At 38.0% G+C, this 10,043-nt stretch overlaps 1 long non-coding RNA gene across 1 annotated transcript; it reads left to right on the forward strand.

Moving 5' to 3' along the window:
• The first annotated feature begins 164 nt into the window (after nucleotides 1-164).
• On the forward strand, nucleotides 165-2,709 carry LOC111259486 (uncharacterized). Its single transcript, XR_002679660.2, has 2 exons — nucleotides 165-435; nucleotides 2,580-2,709. It is a non-coding gene; the product is annotated as an uncharacterized LOC111259486 (long non-coding RNA).
• Nucleotides 2,710-10,043: the final 7,334 nt, after the last annotated feature.

The raw sequence follows: 10,043 nt of genomic DNA on the forward strand, positions 1-10,043 counted from the left end.
TAAAAGGGTGTCAATATTTCATAAAGATCCGTAGTTAGAAAAAAACAACTCATAGTTTTATTTACCGTTTGCTAATCCTCAAACGTCAGCAATGGATGGGGAAGAAACAGATACAATTTATTACGCAGACTTCCCTCTGCATAGCAACTAGTGCCTCTACCAAGGCTCTTACCTTAAACATTAAACCTTTCTTGTATTATGCTCGTTTAATAGACTGGATCTAGCTAAACCTAGTGGCAAATGCTAAAGATGTGGGCAAATTGGGTGCTTTTATGCGCGACAGTGTAGCAACTACTAATAGTATTAGTTTGACTTATTATTTTTACAAATGCTGAAGTCTTACGAGAGTCATTTCTACTTTTTGAATAACATCGTGCATTGTCTCCTCACCGTCGATGGAATCAATCAGTGAATGGATTGCGTACAGAACACAGGGTAGGTGAGCTGTCAGCTTGTTGCAGTATGGAAACTGGTCGACGAAGACTGTCAGATATTCGAATTTTTTAGGTATTCGGAACTTTCCGATATTATTATTTCAAATTAAAATATTAAATTAAAAAACTAAAAGAAAATTAAAATTAATTTTGATGGTCATGATGATCCATTACGCGTTCCCGAACTCCGTAAGGGTGAGCTCCTACAACAGAAACAGTAAATAGCCCTGTCGGCCAATTTTAGGCATGGAAATACATAAGGTTGGCCGCTAAGTTTTCAATAGGTCTCCTATCTTGGTAGTCTTTCGTTCATGGAAAAATCGTACGTATTAAACAGGCGCACAAACTATTCGAGATACCGATTATTACAGTAATGCTTCTCTAAGCATCAACAGGGGGGCTACAGTTTATACCTGGCCTGCTATTAACTCATCTATATTTTTAATAAACATACGGAGCAAGTTGCGCGATATACGGTCATATAAGGTCTTATATGACGTTCTCCTATAAGCCAGATTACCTCTTAGAATGTAAAGCACCTGGGTCAAGCTAACAGCCCTAGGTCGGATAATTCGAGTTATAATATCTCAGAAGCTTACTAGGAAATCTTAATTACGATCTTACCTTTCGCTGAAATTCTTACATTTGGCTATAAAATAATAAAATTATTTTTTTTTATTTTACCGAAATTTTTTTACGGAAATTTACCAAGCGGAACTAGGCTTCCTTAAAGTTTTGTACTTTTTAATATATAATAATAAAGAACACAGACATGTTTATTGCTTGGTTCGACTAAACAGTCTACGATCCGGATTTACAGAGTGGTTATATAATTGGTGTTTCACATTTACTCCAAGAGCGGAGAGGTTTACGAAAAAAAAAAAGTGAGATTACTACCTATCGATAAGCTCTAAGTGAAGCTATTAGCGCATGCGAAATTTTGACATAAGAATTATTTTTATAGAATTCATTCTGTCAGATAAACGTTTTAATTTCAAATTAGAACGGCTCGAACCTTCTTTTGGCTGAAGATGATAGTTTCCTATGAAGTGGAGCTTTTTGGGTATTCCTAGTTTAGCCTGACCATAACTATCTTGAATTGTCCTCGTCACCTCATTATCGCTGCGCCTAATAGCTAGCTGATCTTATTATTAATAAAAAAGCAATGGTGAAAAGGGTCTCGTTGCTTTTGAAAAACATTTTTGTTCACTAATCACTTGCTAAGAACAGCGACGACAAATTATTATACGTTTAACCTGTTGCTACCAATAGCCATCGTTTTAAAAATCTTAAAAAAAAAGTTACCGCGTTAACCTGAAAAATTACCTCTACCTCGTATTGCCTAACTCTATTTTGATGGTCGAGCAGCCACCAGTTTAAATCGAATCAAAATTCATGTTGAACACATGAACACAGTCCAGCGGATCTAGATACACAGAACAATCGCAGACAGCGTTCGTTCCATCGAACAATAAATACTCGGCATATATTATGTGCAAGAAATAATTTACTATAATTCTAGATAGTGAACAGATTACATTTGTATATACCTGCATTGCACTGTACAGTGCAGACGCATGTTTCTAATTACGGCTGTCTTTGTTTACAAAACTTCTAGCTATATTCATCGTCAAGGCTGGCGACTTCTTTTTTCGAAATTTTGATACTTTTCAACTTTAAGAGCTAATTTAGTTTTATATTATTTAGATGTGACTCAAATATTTCATCTGCTGTATCTTTAATCCTACGGAATGACATAATTTCGCTCAATAACGAATAAGCATATTTCAGTGCTTGATTTCGCTGATTTAATTAAGCTGTATTGTTAAAATAAATACATGTATCGAGAGTGTTTATAAGCAATATTTTTTTTTATCAACATCTGCTCAGACTTGTGAGCATTGGCTTCGAAAGAACCTAACTATCTGAAACGTGTAAAAATATTTGGCTTACATATTACAGCAGGCTTTTACTTTACACTTTTTTACATAATTGCAACCTATGTCCTTGAGGGAGGCTGGGCCTATAGAAAAATTTATCTACCGATGGCTGGTCTTAGCCGTTGAATCTGCTCTTTCCAGGTGGCTTCTTGGCAGTATATCTACTTGGATTGATAGAATAAATATGGTCTACTTCCTGCTTTAGGTAAACTGATGGCAGAGCGTCATGACACTCCGGCGACAAGCGTCGCGTCTCACTCATGGTAAGGATTAGGCCAAATGCCGGAAAATATCGACTTTTTTGAGAGCGAAATAAAAGGTTATGCTGACAAAGACATTAAGGCGTTCATCTTTATTTAATAATTTAATCCCACATGTTTTATTGTTTATATATGCAGCACAGCCAAAACGGTAGTCATACTGCAGTCTGAGGCACTTCCTATGTACAAGTCATTGCTAGACTTCGTTAAATAAACCTAACAAGTTAACATAAGGCCATGCATAAATAAAATCCATAGAGACTACAAAACAGCTGACTTCGGCTTCTCGTCTTCATGTAAAAGTTCTAAGTAATCTACTTTTATACAAAGCGCTAAATTCTAATATGCGCATCTTTTCGAAGCTATAGTATCAAAAATACGATACTTAGAATTAAATTTTACTTTCATATCATTTATAATTGGTAAAAGGCGCAAATTAATAGTGTATATTTTGGCTGACAAAGGGGCAGCTCAGTTCATTACGTGCTGTATCATGACCTGTCTTCTGTTATTCCTCGGTCTTTTGCCACAGTTGATTAGACAGCTTTACTGACCTTCAGCTCGTCAAAGCTCAAACGGTATTGGCCCTTAACGTTCCCCATGACAAGCCCTTTTGTTGGCAGCACATACTATTATATAATCGATACCATATTTTTTTCTTTTTACTTCGGAGGTATTGTTTTCTGCAAGCTACATATTGCACACTGAATAGAGTACAGCTTAAAGCACATTTTGTGTAACCGAGTCCAGAACCCATGCGCAAAGTACATGAGGAATGCCCGCCGCGGAATGGACTAGCAGCACCTATATAAGAACGCCAACAGCAGTTAGACCCTTCTTATGTGCGGGCTGAGGACACATATTGAGATGCTTGACACACGACGGGGAGTAAGATCAACATTATTCTATCTGTACACCATTTGCAGAAGTCCAACTAGCCTCAGGAGGTATATACTTTCAAAAGTATACTAAATATATTGAACCGAAATTCAAATTGCTTATATTATAGGTACCTCCAATTTGCAGGATAGCCTCCTCAGGACATCCGCGTGCAATTGCCTTTCGGACTTCAAAATGACTTGTACAAATTTGCGATTAAGCAGTACAGAACGATTTTTTTTTTAACTTTTTTCGCTATTGCAGAATACGAAAGCGAACACCCTAATAATAGACACATCTAACAGGTTTGAATATTTTGTAAAATAGAGGCTGTTTTACTAGTATCAAAAAGTACGCCGGAGAAGGGTGGAAATTAAATGGTTCAAAGCGCCACCCAAAAAATTAATCAGAGTATAATAGAGAAATAACTTTAACACACGAATTAATCATGTGATATAAATGGATAGCTAGCAGACGGAACGGAAGACTGCTGTTTGTTTTGCGAGATACGCGACAAATGTAGATTGTACAAGCCAGATGCTGTAGATGCAAATAAAAGCAGGAGTAATCAAATCGTGTCTTCTCAGAAAAACGCCAATCATCTAGGGAAAAGAAGTTCGCTCAAAGAAATATACGATACATGACAGAGTACGTTATATTGAACTAGGACCTAGGTACAAGCCGTCACCCATTCGGGTGACGGCTTATACCTAGGTTCCTAAGACTGACACCCTGAAAACTATACTTAGACACTGATTTTTGTGACGCATGAGAAATCGGATTTCGAGATTCTCGTTTTTAATCGAATTGACTTCTCTGATTTGGTTTTGATAAGTACAGAGAGATTTTTGTAGTTGGGACTCGCAATGAGAACCTGCCAGGCTCGGTATAGTTGAGAAAAGGGGATTTATTGAGTGCTAGAATTCAGTAAGAGCTCTTTTTTAAAATGGTGTATTTGGGACTCTAGCTAGTATCTAATTTGAACAAATGTACTTGACACTGTCGGAGCTGGAATAAGTGGGCAACCAATATGCGGAAAAAGAATAAATTACCATAGGTGGCAGATATTCTGTACCATGTGGATGAACATATGGTGAATCGAGGTTGGAAATATTTTAAGTTATACCTTAATGTAGAAGCCATTTTAATACTTCGAATCCGTGCAGTGAGCTGTACATACAATATGCAGACAATTCTGTAGGAAAATATATATATTTTTTTTTCGTATAGAATGGTAGATAGCACGTACAGTTGCAATATTTCTAAAACACAGTAATTTGATTTGCCTAATTGTCTTGGCACAGGACAGAAGGAAAAGGACTATCGACCCAACTAGGTCTGCGTTATTATCAGAACTCTGTCCTGCCTCAAGGGTTATCGTAGGACATATTGAGCCTTTTTTTCTAACGATTTTTCACATTCGCAGACCGGGGATACAGTTTCTTTAGAATACATTGCTTCTCTGACAACCGTTCGGTGCAATTAGATTGTATATTATCGCTTCAAAACGTCTTCTTAGGGAATGTCACCATACTCTGCAGTAGTCCGCAAGCTATTACGAAATTTTTGTAGAAATGTACATGCCATTTGGACCTTTGCACAACAAAAATATTTAAACATGGCTTCAACAAATACAGCAGCAGGTTCTACAATATTAGCTATGTGTTGGTCAAAATGCAAATATAAACTTTTGGTGACGATTGGTATACAATTTTTTTTATATATTCACAGGCCTTATTGACGAAGCGCAAATGGGAAAGCTTACAATGGAACTCAGCGTATCATTAACAGCACACCATCTTGGCACTTCATTCGCAGAGTGTGTGTAAGAAGTTGTCCTGATACCTCGAAAGGCCAAAACGGCCATACTTTCCGTATTCATTTTACAACAAAATCGACACCAGCTGGATTGAGAAACACCCGAAGGCGTCGCACATATTCGGCGTTCTAGGTTAACCGTTAATATTAGCTTGAAAGTACTGCAGCTAGCTTCCTTTAAGTTATTCTGAACTTCTTGCTAATTTTTTTTATAAATAGAAATAATATTTCCTGTTCGGCAAATTTTAAGCCAAGATATGTTCTTGCTTGTCTATTTAATGTTATAATTTATCAACTGATTTGATTTTCCGAATTTAACAATTAGCTTGAAATATGTTTATTGTAGAATTTTTGCCGTGCTTTGATTTAATAGCGATCCGCATGCAGCAGAACCAAAAAGCAGTCGGAAATTGTCACCTGCTTTATTTGGTTGTGACCTATTTAACATTACGGCATCTTTTTGGTTGCTGATAACTATAGCTCTGTAAATTAGAGACTGTTAGCTCATACCGTTATCGATCAGGCGTAAATCGTATAACAGAAAGAGGTAGATCCAATGGGTTTTCAACAACTTTATGAGTAGACAATTTAACACGCATTCTCGCATCTGTATATTAAATTATGGATCTGTCCTCTGCTTTGAATTAAAGAAACAAAGTTTATTGACAACATGTAGGGCTACTCATGTGGCTCATTTCTTTCCTTGATATCTTGCCTAATTATACATAAATATGGCTGTGCCATTTTTTTTTTTTGTCTAACAGATTTTCTAGAGTACAGCCTTTGAGGTCGTAAGTGAGGTGATTAGGGAACCATGCGATTGCAGCTCGAAACCTTTACCACACTCGAATCGCGTACTAGGCTGGATGCAACCTATGACATCGTTAAAACTTCGAACATTTGAGTAACAAAAAAGCACGACGTTTCCAACGGGCAACCATCAATAGAATAGTTAAACACATTTACGGCTTTTTTGTAACTGCATCCCGTCTCTAGAGTCCGTGTCCAGGTCAAGCGTGAATCTCGAAGCTAGAGCAATCTGCGTGGAGGTTGTCCTACGGAGAGTCACACTCGGTGTATTTTTCGCGCGACAGATTTCTAGCTATCTTCGAACAGTTAGCAACATAAAGGTAAAGAAACACTAATATTCTAACAAAAATATAGCCCAATGAGATAATGCGTGTATATGCTGCGAACTGTGTGCGAAGCAACTACAAACAATGATAAATAAACAAGAATCGTTGCATCTGTGATTGCTGTGTTTACAATTTTCTGCTTGTCGAGGAACGCGCCGCGAAGATCCTGCTCTTGCCAGCTATCAGAGGTGAAAGTTGTGCGAGGACAATATACACAGATGAGTCATAAGGGGAAAATTTCCGCAATCGCGACTGGATCTCTAAACAGCCGTACGCAGCGCCGCTTGTTTTTTCGCCACTTCCTTGTGTAGCGAAATGTGCACTGATGCTTCAACAAGACAAAGTTTGATAAGTTAGTTGTCATATTTGGAGACTGTCTTTTCAAACATTGAACTTGTTGGCTTCTTAATGAATCGATGAACTGCGGTAACGCCCACTATTGGCCGAATTCGGAAGGTTTATCCATAGCCATTTTTTTTTGATGATCGTTCATCTTGGTTGCGTCGAAGGTCCAAACTTCGAGGCTTACGACAACATCTTTAATGTTGTCAAGAAGTGGACAGAAGTCTGCGATCGACTTAGAGATGCAACACTTAAACTCATTATTGTTGTCTCCAGCCAGTTACTGCAAACTCAAGAAGATATGACTTCGAGCACAGCCTATAACGAGCTTGGCACAGTAAGCTAATTGACGCTATCAACAAGAGAATCTTCGAGAGTTTCATGACAGAGAACCGGCGACCCTTAGCCCAGACAACCATATGATGTGCTCAGTTACAGAGTTTGGAATTCGAATGAAAGAAGACTGCGGAAAAGGTTAGTCTGAGCTAATCGCGAGCACAGACGACAGATTACAAGCGGCTCTGTTGAATCAGCTATGAAGCTTTGATAACTGTAGGTGATGGCTTTCACAGTGCCAAAGAACATTCACTAATACAGTTGTGTTTACTCTATCTATCTGGTAACAACACAGCTTCACTGGGATAACTTCTAGAAGCCATTCGGAAGTACGGCTTAAAATGGTGTATTGTTTACGTCAGACTAATGAACCAAATCGTAACCTTAATTTTGCTCATCGGTCAAGTGTCTTTACTATAAGGGCACACGGAGCGGTCTAGAGCTTAGCACTTAACAGTCTCGAATGTACAGTGTTGCCAGAAAACGTATGATTTCAATTTTTCTCTGCGCAGAAGCCTCTGTCAAAAGTCACAAGCTTCATTTGCCTCTGAAAGCCGCGATGCAGAGGGTGCCAACGATCATCTCACGAAGCGCTTAATAAAATTATTAGCCTAGGCCTTTTCATAAACTCAACAAATCTCTTGTTTTTATTGCGTCGTGTGCTTCGTCTCTTAATTCATTTTATGAAAAAACTATTGACTACATTCCCGTTTTGGCCTAATATAAGGTAATAGTAAGTCATGATGTGGCGCCTTTCTTAGAACCAGCTTTTAGGTCAATGATATCTATGGTGCTGGAGACGAGCAACATCTGTCCAGCGACAATGAGGTTGAAAGTCGTAAGAAAGCGGCCTAACGGTCATGTACGACCTTCTTAGGTTATAAGAATTAAGGCAATTAAATTAAGGCAAACAAGTGTATCCATGAGATTCAGTATCAGCAATCAAAGAGTGTGGTAATAAAATGCTCACAAATAGATAGACCTTTAACATTTAACCGGTGAAGTTTCCGCCAAAAGTGTTTTTTCTCCTTAATTACGATGATAAATAATTGTTTCAAGACTTTTCAGGACAATGGTTCACGTTTACATTATATATCTTCACTAATGAGTCAGCGGCGGTTATGAGGATTAATCCTCAATGTCCCATAATAAGGATCGATGGATGTTGGCACAAACAGGTGTGCTTCGTGCAGCACAAATAACCTGCCTGGATTATAGTCAATTCAGTAAAAATGTACACATTCGTGTAGCAAGCAGCTAGCATGGTTTACGTTAATGCACTTCCCTTATTTAGCTGCATGTTTAGCGCCACACGGTATGTTATTCATCTGCTAAGTATCTTCGAAATGAACGACCTGTGTCTGCTATTGCCATAGCTAAAATCGAAAGTTTCGATGAATACGTCGAGTACAGCCGTGATCCACCTAGCGTCTCTAGCAGACGACAACAACTATAATAATAATAGTTGTTATCGTCTGACATTAGCAATAAGTAAAAGTACTCACGATAATTATGAGGCTTTTCGTGACTCATTCGTATCATAGAGAGACGACATTAATATATAATACCAATATTGTAACGCCAGATATACTTGTACTAGTCGCGTTATAAACCATTCCGGGATCTCATGGAAGCGTTTTTGAATGAAATTTACAGTTGAAATCGTCGTCGATTTTGATCCTACAAAAAGCTTGAACACTGAGATAGATAGTTTCGATTTGGCAAACTCATAAACGACCCTTATTAATCATTAATTAAATTCTGCCATCGAAAAAAAAAATGACGATTGCAAAATAGTAGAGAAAAATCTAAAAAAAAAAATTCCGCTGAGGAACTGGTTTCGAAGACTAACTACAACGAGAATGAAAAATTAAAATACTTATTATTGACATAAAGTTCTGTCATTTGGTCACAGATGTTCACTCGTTTAGGAAGTGGCTCGTCGAAAACAATAACGGTGATATCTTTTTAAAAGAAAATTTTTCTATGCTTCGATAATCTATGAGGCCTTTTAATTATCCGAATAGAAGGCTTTGTATTTCGCAACATTGTTTTAATGACCTAAACTCAATATCGACTTAACTTAGCTGGCGTAGCTTTTCTTTTGCACGTAAAAAGGAACGTCCGTGCAATGCGAAATGCAATTTGAGATAGCCTACTTATTTTTGAGGAGGATCTGCACTGCATTTTCTTAGCGCTCCTTCAAATAGTAATATGGTGATTTGTTTCATTTAGTTCTGTGTTTTCTAGTCGTGGCAGCGGTCGATGAAACATTGTGTGTGTATGACCATCGAACCAAGGCTACGCGATATATACTACTCAGAAAGTTATTTCATATTTTCAAAACAAAGGCCTGCCACGTAACAATGACCATTATCTAGATACCAGAAAGAGACATAATTCTACGCGAAGCTCTCGTACCCCGGAAGATAAGTCACACTCTTGTTTTATCAAGCTGTTAAAAGTTATGGCTCTGTGTACAACGGATACTATAGCTCCCGCTCCTGTTTGCTTGTTGTCTTGACGACGCGTCCTTCGCGACGACAGGACGAAGGCCACAGAGAAACGACTGGGTCGAATAAGATGCGCAACGGCGATAAAGTAGCATGCTATCATAGCGAAGCGTTACTCCCTATGAACAGACGAAATCTTGATCATTGAAGATGTCATAGACTGCTACGTTAATCCGGTATTCTGTAAACGACTCACTTACGGTATTGCTAAACTGATAGTTAAGTATATGGATGGTAATTTAGAATGCCAAATTCTAACTTTTTATAGTCAACTTATCATTAAACTTACATTTAGGCTGTAGTGGACTCATCGACCACCTTGCGGTAGCCCGATGATTGTTTCATCCTTTGTTCAACGTTGTGTTGTGTGGGAGGCCTGAACGGG

This window comes from Varroa jacobsoni, unplaced genomic scaffold (assembly GCF_002532875.2).
Source record: "Varroa jacobsoni isolate VJ856 unplaced genomic scaffold, vjacob_1.0 scaffold_338, whole genome shotgun sequence".
NCBI classification, from domain to species: Eukaryota; Metazoa; Arthropoda; class Arachnida; order Mesostigmata; family Varroidae; genus Varroa; species Varroa jacobsoni.